Here is a 13,516-nt window from a genome sequence, read left to right on the forward strand (position 1 = left end):
CCGCAGGAAGTAAATGCTGCTTGGAATCCCCCCATGCCCTGGAGGGTCTGCTGGTTCAAGGACACTCCGAGCCTCTACGGAGTATGAATGTGGGATGCAGTTACAACCATGAATTTTTTGCCAATGGACAAAGCGACTTTAAATACTGCATTTTTTTTTTTTTCTTTTTGGGCTCCAGAGCATAGCTTGTGGGAACTTAGTTCCCTGACCAGAGAATGAACCCTGGGGCCACAGGACTGAAATCACCAAGTCCTAATCACTGGACCTCTAGGGAATTCCTAAAGTTGTACAATTTTCATGTAAGCTTTTAAAAATATCATATGTATACAGAAAAGTGCATGCTTCATAAGTGTGCAGCAAGACACATTTTCACCAGGAAATTACCACAATGTATTCAGCAACCAGAGGAAGAAATAAAAATATTAACCTGCACATAGGAAATAACTACTCAGCCATTAAAAAAAAAAAAAAAAAAGACCTAAGCTCTCCACTACAGCGTAAGCCACTCCATTACATCTTGTGTGGTTGACTTTTTTTTAAAAAATTTGAAGTATTTTACATCAACTATTTCAATTGTTTATATGTTAATCTAATAGCCCACCACTACATCTAAGTTCCATTATGAAGGTGTGTGCCCAGTGTTTTCGCGTGTGGGTCACCTGATGCAGCTCAGAATCTAGTCAGCCCTTTACCAGTACCCGCATCCCTGCTTCACCAGTAACCCCATCCCCGCTTCACCCCTCCACTTCCTGGTCCAGGTTTTCTTTCTTGAGGAGCAGAGCTCCTGGCCTCCTAGATCAAGTTTCACTTCTCTGCCTGTGCACTCAGCTCTCCCAGCAAACAGAGCTCCTTGAAGAAGGGGACCAAGTCACATCCCCTTTATCCTCTTCCATCCCTTTGTGCAAGGCTGGACACAGGCATGAGGCTCATTAAATGCTTTTGTTGCTTGAATTCACATGAGAGAGGTCAAGCTCCTCTTCTCCTGATTGGAGTCCAGCTGGGCTTGGGGTCCCCCACACCAGCGTGTCTCAGATCATGTGAAGACTGTGGGGAGTCAAGTAGTATCAGAGAGACTGGGAGGGAGCAGGGTTTGAGTGGGGTCCCCAGTTTTATAGCCCTATCTTCCCAGGGTCCTTGATGATCATATGAATTCAAGTGTCTGTGAAAAAAATCAATATAATGGGAGTAAGCAAGTTTTATTTGAGCCAAAATGAGTATGACAGTCTGGGAGACAGACTCTCAGATAGCTCTGGGGAATTGCTCCAATTGAAGGACAGTTTCCAGCATCATCTTATACTTCATCCAAACAAAGAACACATATCAAACTGACAGGGTGTATTCCATCCAGATTTCCAAAGAGACACACTGAGTAGATAGACAGTGAGGCAACGAACTGCATGCTGGTGTCTGGGAAGGGAACCTTATCTTCCAGGGAACGTTAACAGGGACGCCATGAGAAGGGAGTTACTCATTCTTATCTTCAAAACAGATGTTCTTTACCTCAATGGTTAAAGAAGATGAGCTGTGAGGGTCTGACAGGCTGTTTTAATTCACACAAAGTTCCAGCTGAACCGTGTATAAGTCAAATTGACTTTCTCATATTTCAATATGTCAACATTTTCTCCATCACAAGCAGGTAAAAATCTTAGATCCACATGATCCAGCAATTCTACCTCAGAGGATGTACCCAGAAAAAGTGAAACCACACTCTGGAAGAGACATTCGTACACCCATGTTTGTAGCAGCATTTCTCACAATAAAACATGAAAGTAAACCAAGTGCCCCTTGATCAAAGCATGACTAAGCCCATGTGGTCTGTGCCCACAATAGCGTGTTCTTCAGCATTAAAAAGGAACGGGATTCTAGCATATGCTACAACATGGATCCTACCGGACATTCTTCTAAGTAAAATGAGCCTGTCAGGAAAGGACATGTATTGTCTCATTCCACTGAAATGAAGAACCTGGAGTTGTCAGAGTCATAGAGAAAGAAAGTAGAAGGGTGATTGCCAGAAATTGGGAATGGAGAAAATGGGAGGGAATTTTGTTGAATCAGTACAGAGTTTCAGTTTTGCCAAATGGAAAAAGTCCTGGAGTTCAGTTGCACAAAAAGTGAATGTATTTAATGCGACTGAACTGCCACTTAAAATGATTAAACTAGTCAATTTTATGTTATGTGTATTTTACCACACACAGAAAATTTTGGAACCTCCCCTGAGGGTAACCACAGAGGAGTCAAGCTGATAGCAACATGGCAGATGCTCCCCACCCGCCCAGCCCCATCTCCACCCCAACAACCCAGGGGTGAGGGCTGTCTTCTGTGCTCAGGCTATTTTCTGTGCTCAGGACTTCCCGCTTTGGTTCTTGGAAATGTCTCAGCTCCAGCCCCATACGGCTTATCCTCAGCCTCCCTGACTGCCCCAGTGCTCCAGGCTCTGCTGCAAGGATCCAGTAAGTCTTGGGTCACCCTCTTCTGTAGGAGACTGGGCACTGAGTTCACATCCTCCCAAAGAGACCTCTGCAACCCCAGAGTGCAGGGTTCAGCCCGGCTCCTAACTGAGGGTGGAGAGACCCATTTTCCAGATGAAAGCAGAAGGAGCTGGGAGCTGTGTATGTTTGTAATGAGGGGAAACAAGTTAGATGTGGGAGACGGGATCAGGTCTGGATGCTGTTTTTTTTGTCTGGAGTTCAAACAATATCAAAGATTACCCACATAGATGATTTATGATATGCGGACCACTTCATTTCAGTCTCCTTTATGCTGTCGGCCACCCCATAATTGGAGGCTCCTCCTCCTTGAATATGGAGGAGACCATCAGGGACTTGAGAACCTGCAGCCTTTGGTACCCATGGAGGAGGCCGCCATGGTGATTTATATTAAACCAGCTTTCAGTACATTATACCCAGCAACTCTTGTGAAGCTCTCTCTATTATTTATCATTGGCAGCAACTTTGTTATATGGTTGTTAAAATACACATGACGTAAAATTTACTAACCATTTCAGAGTGTTCAGTAAAGCGTACTTACATTGTTGAGCAACCAACCTCTAGAAACCTTTTCATCTTATAAAACTGAAACGGTGTCCCCATTTAACAGTTACTTCCCATTCTCCTCTTCACCAAAGCCCCAGACTAACTACCACTCTACTTTCTGTCTCTACAAATTTGACTACTCTGGGTACTTCATAGAAGTGGAATCATATAATACTTGTGTGTGTGTGTGAGACTGGCTTATGTTGCTTAGCATAATGTCCTCAAGACTCCTCAGTGTTGTAGCTTGAGTCGGAATTCCCTATCATTTCTTTTAAGGCTGCATAATATTCCACTCTACACCCAAACCACAATCCTGCATGGATGAACACTTGGTCTGCTTCCATCTTTCAGCTACGGGAAATAATGCTGCTATGAACATATGTGTACAAATATTGTACACTGTTTTGAGATACTATTTCCATTTATTTTGGGTATACATCCATAGAGGGAATGCTCGATAATTGCTATGTCCAGCACAGCGGGTGAGAAAGACCCGAATGATGAAAAGACAGACACATATAATTTGGCAAGCAGGGAGTCAGGGGCCCTGCTGCTCTCCATGGCAGGAAGACAAAATGACTCCTTTCACCCCGCACTTCTATTGGCAGAAGTCCCATGAAATCACTAGGAAACAGCTATACTGGGGAGTTTGATCAGCGCACCATAAAGAGGAAGGCAAGTTAAGGCTCTGCTGTTGATCAGGAACATCTTGTTTTGTTTCCATGGAGATGGAGGCAGGGGCAGGCAGTGAAGCGGAGCAGAGAGCATGCCCCTTCAGCTTGCTTACTAGGACAATCACGGGGGTGCAGCATGCCGCACCCTCGAGTCTTGGGGCAGGTTCTGGTCTCTGCTCCACCAGACTGCAACATCTCCCCACTTTTGTTTTGACTGCAGGGCCATCGTGGTCAATAATGGATGAGTCTCAGAGGACTCTCTCATTGATTTGAGGCTGAATCTGCAGGCTATGAGGAGTAAAACACAAAGAAGCATTAGTACTCGGGCTCCCCATAGACCTCCAAAGCCTTTGATTACATTTAAAGGGTTAAGTTTTTGGAAAGAATCTCCAATTTTAGTCAGAACTTCTAAGGCTGGGTCAGCCTGAAGCTGGGCTTGACTGGTATTAGTAACCTGTTCCTGGTGATGGGTGATGTCGAGTGACACATTGCCCCAAGCTCCTTGGAGGTGATTTTTTTTTTTAACCAAATCCCAGGTTTGTGTAGTCATTATATTTAGGGGGAGTGACACAGTAATGAGTAACATTCCAGTAGCAAACAAGCTGTTGCTGGTAAGTGTAGGCTCCGTATCTGTTCTCCTGTCCAGTCATTGACAAAGTGCTGTGTCTGAGAGGTCTCTACCAGGGTGGTGGTTGCAACAGCAGTAGCAGTTACTAGAATGACAAGGATATAATTCCTGCAATCAACATCCCCACAAAGCGTTTAAGTGCAATGCACCAGGGAATCAAGTGTCTGGATAATTAAATGCATGCCAGGTGTTGCCTCCCAAGGTTCGGTGAAGTTAACTGGAAGCCAGGCAGAGGGCATACATTGAAAGGCAAGCACAGGATTGCTCTGTATCACAGCATGACTTATGCAATGATACAGTCTGCAAGATATACATGTTACATTCCATATATTATTTTCATTTTTAATATAAGGATTCCCTACTAAGAACACTTGTGTGAAAGGCACATACAGTGACTCCTAAGGTCTGACTCTCGTTCACTGTAAGAGTGTAATTATCCTTGTTTTTAGAGTAATTGCCAACAGAAATATGGACTGGATAGAAGGGGAGAGCTATCTTTCAAATATGCGTGTGTAAAGGACCAGTTTCTTTAGTATAGTATCAATATATATATCTATTTTTATTAGTTGGAGGCTAATTACTTCACAACATTTCAGTGGGTTTTCTCATACATTGACATGAATCAGCCATGGAGTTGCATGTATTCCCCATCCCGATCCCCCCTCCCACCTCCCTCTCACCCGATTCCTCTGGGTCTTCCCAGTGTACCAGGCCCGAGCACTCGTCTCATGCATCCAACCTGGGCTGGTGATCTGTTTCACTATAGATACTATACATGCTGTTCTCTCGAAATATCCCACCCTCACCTTCTCCCACAGAGTTCAAAAGTCTGTTCTGTACTTCTGCGTCTCTTTTTCTGTTTTGCATATAGGGTTATCGTTACCATCTTTCTAAATTCCGTATATATGTGTTAGTATGCTGTAATGATCTTTATCTTTCTGGCTTACTTCACTCTGTATAATGGGCTCCAGTTTCATCCATCTCATTAGAACTGATTCAAATGAATTCTTTTTAACGGCTGAGTAATATTCCATGGTGTATATGTACCACAGCTTCCTTATCCATTCATCTGCTGATGGGCATCTAGGCTGCTTCCATGTCCTGGTTATTACAAACAGTGCTGCAGTGAACTTTGGGGTACACATGTCTCTTTCAGATCTGGATTCCTCAGTGTGTATGCCCAGAAGTGGTATTACTGGGTCATATGGCAGTTTTATTTCCAGGTTTTTAAGAAATCTCCACACTGTTTTCCATAGTGGCTGTACTAGTTTGCATTCCCACCAACAGTGTAAGAGGGTTCCCTTTTCTCCACACCCTCTCCAGCATTTATTGCTTGTAGACTTTTGGATAGCAGCCATCCTGACTGGCGTGTAATGGTACCTCATTGTGGTTTTGATTTGCATTTCTCTGATAATGAGTGATGTTGAGCATCTTTTCATGTGTTTGTTAGCCATCTGTATGTCTTCTTTGGAGAAATGTCTGTTTAGTTCTTTGGCCCATTTTCTGATTGGGTCATTTATTTTTCTGGAATTGAGCTTCAGGAGTTGCTTGTATATTTTTGAGATTAATCCTTTCTCTGTTCCTTCATTTGCTATTATTTTCTCCCAATCTGAGAGCTGTCTTTTCACCTTGCTTATAGTTTCCTTTGTTGTGCAAAAGCTTTTAAGTTTCATTAGGTCCCATTTGTTTATTTTTGCTTTTATTTCCAATATTCTGGGAGGTGGGTCATAGAGGATCCTGCTGTGATTTATGTTGGAGAGTGTTTTGCCTATGTTTTCCACTAGGAGTTTTATAGTTTCTGGTCTTACATTTAGATCTTTAATCCATTTTGAGTTTATTTTTGTGTATGGTGTTAGAAAGTGTTCTAGTTTCATTCTTTTACAAGTGGTTGACCAGTTTTCCCAGCACCACTTGTTAAAGAGGTTGTCTTTTTTCCATTGTACATCCTTGCCTCCTTTGTCGAAGATAAGGTGTCCATAGGTTCGTGGATTTATCTCTGGGCTTTCTATTCTGTTCCATTAATCTATATTTCTGTCTTTGTGCCGGTACCATACTGTCTTGATGACTGTGGCTTTGTAGTAGAGTCTGAAGTCAGGCAGGTTGATTCCTCCAGTTCAATTCTTCTTTCTCAAGATTACTTTGGCTATTCGAGGTTTTTTGTATTTCCATACAAATTGTGAAATTATTTGTTCTAGTTCTGTGAAAAATGCTGTTGGTAGCTTGATAGGGATTGCATTGAACCTATAGATTGCTTTGGGTAGAATAGCCATTTTGACAATATTGATTCTTTCAATCCATGAACACGGTATGTTTCTCCATCTGTTTGTGTCCTCTTTGATTTCTTTCATCAGTGTTTTATAGTTTTCTATGTATAGGTCTTTTGTTTCTTTAGGTAGATGTACTCCTAAGTATTTTATTCTTTTTGTTGCAATGATGAATGGTATTGTTTCCTTAATTTCTCTTTCTGTTTTTTCATTGTTAGTATATAGGAATGCAAGGGATTTCTGTGTGTTAATTTTATATCCTGCAACTTTACTGTATTCATTGATTAGCTCTAGTAATTTTCTGGAAGAGTCTTTAGGGTTTTCTATGTAGAGGATCATGTCATCTGCAAACAGCGAGAGTTTCACTTCTTCTTTTCCTATCTAGATTCCTTTACTTCTTTTTCTGCTCTGATTGCTGTGACCAAAACTTTCAACACTATGTTGAATAGTAGTGGTGAGAGTGGGCATCCTTGTCTTGTTCCTGATTTCAGGGGAAATGCTTTCAATTTTTCACCATTGAGGGTGATGCTTGCTGTGGGTTTGTCATATATAGCTTTTATTATGTTGAGGTATGTTCCTTTGAAAAAATAAACAAAATTGACAAACCATTAGCAAGACTCATTAAGAAACAAAGAGAGAAGAACCAAATTAACAAAATTAGAAATGAAAATGGAGAGATCTCAACAGACAACACTAAAATACAAAGGATCATAAGAGACTACTACCAGCAGCTCTATGCCAATAAAATGGACAACTTGGATGAAATGGACAAATTCTTAGAAAAGTATAACTTTCCAAAACTGAACCAGGAAGAAATAGAAGATCTTAACAGACCCATCACAAGCAAGGAAATCGAAACTGTAATCAGAAATCTTCCAGCAAACAAAAGCCCAGGACCAGATGGCTTCACGGCTGAATTCTACCAAAAATTTAGAGAACAGCTAACACCTATCTTACTCAACTCTTCCAGAAAATTGCAGAAGAAGGTAAACTTCCAAACTCATTCTATGAGGCCACTGTCACCCTAATTCCAAAACCATACAAAGATGCCACAAAAAAGGAAACTACAGGCCAATATCACTGATGAACATAGATGCAAAAATCCTTAACAAAATTCTAGCAAACAGAATCCAACAACATATTTAAAAAATCATACACCATAACCAAGTGGGCTTTATCCCAGGAATGCAAGGATTCTTTAATATCTGCAAATCAATCAATGTAATACACCACATTAACAAATTGAAAGATAAAAACCATATGATTATCTCAATAGATGCAGAGCAAGCCTTTGACAAAATTCAACACTCATTTATGATTAAAACTCTCCAGAAAGCAGGAATAGTATCAATATATTATGTCTTAGGAGCAGACATTTCTCCTTCATGCTGAACAACAGGACCAGAATTTTGAACAAATGTTTGTGTCTTACTTTGCACAGGCACAGACTACCATTTCAGGGTTATACAGTTGCATCCGAGGGTTCAACTGTGAGGTCCCCAGTCATAAAATGTAAGATTGGCAACACAAATCTGATGAGGATGAGGGACCACACCATCCTCCCAATGCAGCCCCTGTTCAGATGCATCCCATGCTTTGTCTGCTAACGGGTGGACCCCGGGTCAGAGGCTATAGGTCGTGTGGGCCTGCCTTTTATAATACTTCCAGCCAATATTGTGTATATTTGAGCTGTTTGATTATTACATGTGGGCACAATATTTACCCAAGTTCGAATAGGGACATTAAAGCAATTGGAGCCACTGCCTACACAAAGTGGCAAGGAGGAGGTCAATCCAGAATAATTATACAAGGCTCCTCATGCTAAATCTGGAGGTGCCCCATTAGGATCAGGGAATCAGTGGGAATCGCTGGCCAAAATTGTGGGGGGAGGGTCAATCCAGGTTAAGGGTCTAGCTGATGAAGGGTTTGGAACATAAGTCCAAAACAAATCAGCGTCTATTCCAGTTACCGCCCAGGAGACGATGCCACCAAAGCCAGCAGCACGGTCTCAGGGATCTTAAGTGTTTGTCCTGGAGCATCTGTTCACTCTTCTGACTGAGGCCCTTCAGTTGTCCCCAGGTCACAGGAGATGCCTGATGAGTGCACAACCTCTGGACTTTCTGTGTCACCCATCGCCATATCACTGTGGGATCCCACATTTCCCGTGGTGCAAATGGGGACGTTCATGGTATGGCTTAATGCCCACGCTTGGTATCCAACAAGGGCCTTGATATGGTTGAGACACAACTATATCTTCACCCCAGGTTGGTATGGGGGGTTGACCCTTCCCATGGACCACCTTCTGGCGCCTTCCACCAGACCTGTGGGTGTTGCACTGAAGGGGTATGTGAACGGTGTTTCTCACATGGGGTGAATTTTTGGTCATCTGTTGTGAAAAATTTTAAGGTTAGGAGAGCAGACATGCAGGTGGAGATTTCCCTGCCATTCCCTCTTTTTGTTTTAAAAGTTGATTTTAAAGAGCATAATGTGCTCGTTCAATGGTAGCTTGGCCAGTCGGATTATATAGGATGTCTGTAGAGTGACTAATAGACTAGAGAGAGCGAAAGGTTTTAAAAGCTTTACTTGTGTAAGTGGGCCCGTTGTCAGTTTTAAGTTTCTTTGGAATGCCCATATGAGTGAAAGCAGCTAAGAAATGGTGTTGGACAGGAGTGGTGGTTTCACCAGGATGAGCAGAAGCCCAAAGCATGTGAGAATAAGTATCGTTAGAAAGATGGAGGTAGCTAAGGCGTCCAAACTTAGGAAAACGGGTTACATCCATCTGCCAGCTTTTATTTGGAGTAAGCCCTCCGGGGAAAACTTCAGGTGGTGCAGGTTGATAAGCACTGACTTGTTGACAGGAAGGACAGGCTCGAATAATGTGTGTTGCTTGGGACTTAGTAATGTTAAACTGATGTCTAAGGAAATGGGCAGATTGCTGAAGAAGTTGATGAGACTGGTAAACCTGCTTAAAAATGGGCATCATTAAAAGATCAGCCTGAGAATTTCCAAGGGAGGGAGAGTGAGCTCGACTGTGTGTAATAAAGAAAGAAAGGAAAGGAAAGGGATGGGAACGAATAGCTTTTTGAAGTTGGAGAAACAGGAATAGTTCCTCAGAATTAACTTCTTTAATTTTCGTAGTCTCAATGGACTTGGTCATTCCAACAACATAGGCAGAGTCACTAACAATATTAATAGGGGTCTTATGTTTAGGTGCAAGTATTGCAATTACTGCTACTAGCTCCCCCCGCTGAGCCGAGGTATGGGAAGTAACTAGAGTTTCTTGTTCTCAAGACCAGTAATGTCTCCTTTGCCATTGTTAGAACCATCTGTAAAATAAGTAGGAGCTCCTGGGATAGGCGTGGCCTTGGTGACTCTGGGCCCCACAAAGGAAGTTAGGGAAATAAATTGTAATAATTTATGGGCAGGAGGGTTCTTGTCTAAAATGCCCACAGAATCAGCAAGGGCAACCTGCCATGATAAGCAAGTTTGCCAAAGTTGCTGTTGTTGAGTTTTGTTAAAAGGAACATGGAGAGTTTGAGGATCAAAGCCAGTCAGCTGGCGAGTACGTTTCCTTCCTTGCATAATTAAATTAGACCCAAGGGCAATGTACGTCATCAGGGTTTTGCCCTCCCAAGAATGTGGGAGCAACCATTCTATGATGTCAAATGTGGGCTGTTCTTGGAATAGAAATCCTATAGGGGCTTCTGGAGAAGCTATGACAATGAAGAGAATAGGATAATCATATTATCCTATGAATACGATTAAGCTGAGCACGTTGAATGGCAATATTTACTATATCGAGTTCCTTTTTAGTTTGTAGAGTCAAGAGTTCAAGGGGAAGAAAGGGCTGAGTCGCCTTTAAGAGTCTCAAAGAGGTATTTAAGTGAGCTGGTAGGAATGACCAAGGCAGGGTGCAACCAGTTAATATCTCCTAAAAGCTTTTGAAAATCATTTAATGCTTTGAGATTATCATATATTAATAGATACTTTCTGGGTTGTAATGGTGGCATTCTGAAACCCAATAACCTAAATAGCAAAAGGGAGCTGTTTTTTTTTTTTTTTTTTTTTTTTTTTTTTTTTTTTCGGGGGCTACATGTAGTCCCCATCATATAAGGTCATGTTGAACTTGGTGAAAAAGTGGGTTTAGGAGAGACTCCTCTGCGGCAGCTTGTAATATGTCATCAATACAGTGAATGATGTAGGCTTGAGGATAGAGGGATCGAGCTCGCTCCAGAGCAGGGGCAGGCACTGAAGCAGAGCAGAGAGGCATCCTGCCCCCAAGGATGTCCCTTCAGCCTGCTTACTAGGACAATCAGGAGGGCGCAGTTTGCCGCACCCTCTGGTCATGGGGGCAGGTTCACAACATGATAGCTCTCATTATCTCAGACCTCATTGAATACAAACCTAACTGTTCTCTCTGCTTTTTCATCTTGTCATTTCTAGTCTTTTTTTAACTTCTTATTTTGTATTAGGGTATAGCCTATTAACGATGTGGTGATAGTTTCAGGAGAATGGCAAACGGACTCAGCCACACAAATACACGTATCTCTTCTCCCCCAAACTCCCCTTCACTGCCTGCCGCTGCCTCCATCTCCCTGGGAACAAAACAAGATGTTCCTGATCAACAGCAGGGCCTTAACCTGCCTCCCTCTTTATTGTGCCGTGGATCAAACTCCCCAGTATAGCTGTTTCCAAGTGCTCTCACAGGACTTCTGTCAATAAAAGTTCAGGCTGAAAGGAGTCATTTTGTCTTCCTGCCATGGAGAGCAGGAGGGCCCTGTGACTCCCTCCCATCCAGGCTCCCACATAACATCAAGCAGAGTTCCCTGTGCTATATAGTAGGAGCTCGCTGGATATCCATTTTAAAATGCAGCAGTGTGTACATGTCCAGCCCAAACTCCCTAACCATCTCTTCTCACCCTAAGTTCATTCTCTGAGAGTTTCTCTCTTTTGTAAGTTCATGTGCATCATCATTTCTTTTTAGATTTCACATATATGGGATATTATCAGAGAAGGCAATGGCACCCCACTCCAGTACTCTTGCTTAGAAAATCCCATGAACGGAGGAGTCTGGTAGGCTGCAGTCCATGGGGTTGTGAAGAGTCAGACACGACTGAGCGACTTCACTCTCAATTTTCACTTTCATGCATTGGAGAAGGAAATGGCAACCCACTCCAGTGTTCTTGCCTGGAGAATCCCAGGGACAGGGGAGCCTGGTGGGCTGCCATCTTTGGGGTCGCAGAGAGTCAGACACGACTAAAGCGACTTAGCAGCAGCAGCATGTGGGATATTATATGGTATTTCTCCTTCTCTGTCTGACTTACTTCACTCAGTATGATCACCTCTAGGCCCATCCATGTTGCTGCAAATGACATTATTTCATTCTCTTTACTGGCAGAATAGTATTCCATTGTATGTATGTACCACACCCTCTCCATCCATTCCTCTGTTGATGGACATGTAGGTTGCTTCCAGGCTTTGGCTATTGCAAACAGTGCTGAAATGAACAATGAGGTGCACGTATCCTTTTGGACCATTTTTTTTCTCTGGATGTACTCCCAGAGAGTGCGATTGCTGGGTCATATGGTAGCTCTGTTTTCAGTTGTTTAAGGAATTTCCATACTGTTCTCCATAGTGGTTGAGCCAATTTACATCCCCACCAACAGTGTAGGAGGGTTCCCTTCTCTCCACACCCTCTCCAGTATTTATTATTTCTGGGGTAAATATCTATTTTTAACTTTTGGAGGAACACACAATACTTTATCTGCAGCAGCTGTAACAGGTTACATTCCTACTGACAATGCACAAAGCTTCATCAGCAGTATTTGAACAAGAAGGAAGCACAGGTTCAGAGAAGTAAATGACTTGTTCAAACACACGGGGGTGTTTGAGGAGCCAAGATCCTAATCAGGGTTTCTTGGCTGTTTGAATGCTTGCTCTGAACCAAAACGTTAAACTTGGACTTTGGCGTATCCAGGGTGGAAGCCCCCTGATGGTGACTTGTGGTCACTGGGTCAGCCTAGCCCTGCAGAGCAGTGTAGTGAGGGGACATTTCATGCCCCACAGCAGCAGGAAACAGAGTCCTGTCATTTCTGATTCAGAATGAAGGTTAGTCCCCCCTCCCTCCAGGCAGTTGGGAGGCCACTCTGGTTTGATGCTTTGACTGACCTGGGCCAGAGTCTGTGCCTGCTGCAAATCCCATCTCCTTTTGCCCCAAATCAGAGTTCCTATTCCATTTTCCTCTGCAAGCAATGAAACAGAAAGCTGGGAGATTGCAGGATCCTTGGTGAAGAAATACATGTAGTCTGAGCTCTCTGATCAGCAAGCTCCTAAAAGAGTCACTTCACACATATCAAGGAAGGAAGGAAATCATGATGATAATAATTTCCCTCATTTTATACAGGAAAGGAGGACAAAGACAGTGTGTAGTTTGTGCAAAGCCAGACAGGCAGAACTGGATATGAACCAGCAGAGCTGGTCAACTTCAATTAAAAAATCAGCATTCTTCTCCACTCAAATCACCCTGTAAATTAAGCAAGTAATTAACGTGGTGCCAGGCACCATTAGAAGCTTTTCATTCACTAGGGGCACAAAGCTTTTCCTTCTAGGCTCTTTGCCCAATCTAACAAGTTGACATAAGTCAAATGAACGAGTTTAATTTGCTATGTATTGGAGTCTGATAAAAACTCTAAGGCCCAAAGACATTCAAGCAATTGAAGCTTATATCTAAGGAGAAGGGGGTCAGGGCCTGGGGGTTCAAAGGGGAGGAAGACAAGTCACAGGACGACGGGAAGAGCAAGTGCTTGGTGAACAAAGGTTTGCTGCTCCAGGTCTTTTGAGATAAAAATTCTCTCTGGGAATAGCTATCTTCCTGGCATAGGGACATCCCCTAATCTATACTCTTTTGAGCAGTTGAGA

This window comes from Muntiacus reevesi, chromosome 2 (assembly GCF_963930625.1).
Source record: "Muntiacus reevesi chromosome 2, mMunRee1.1, whole genome shotgun sequence".
Taxonomy (NCBI): domain Eukaryota; kingdom Metazoa; phylum Chordata; class Mammalia; order Artiodactyla; family Cervidae; genus Muntiacus; species Muntiacus reevesi.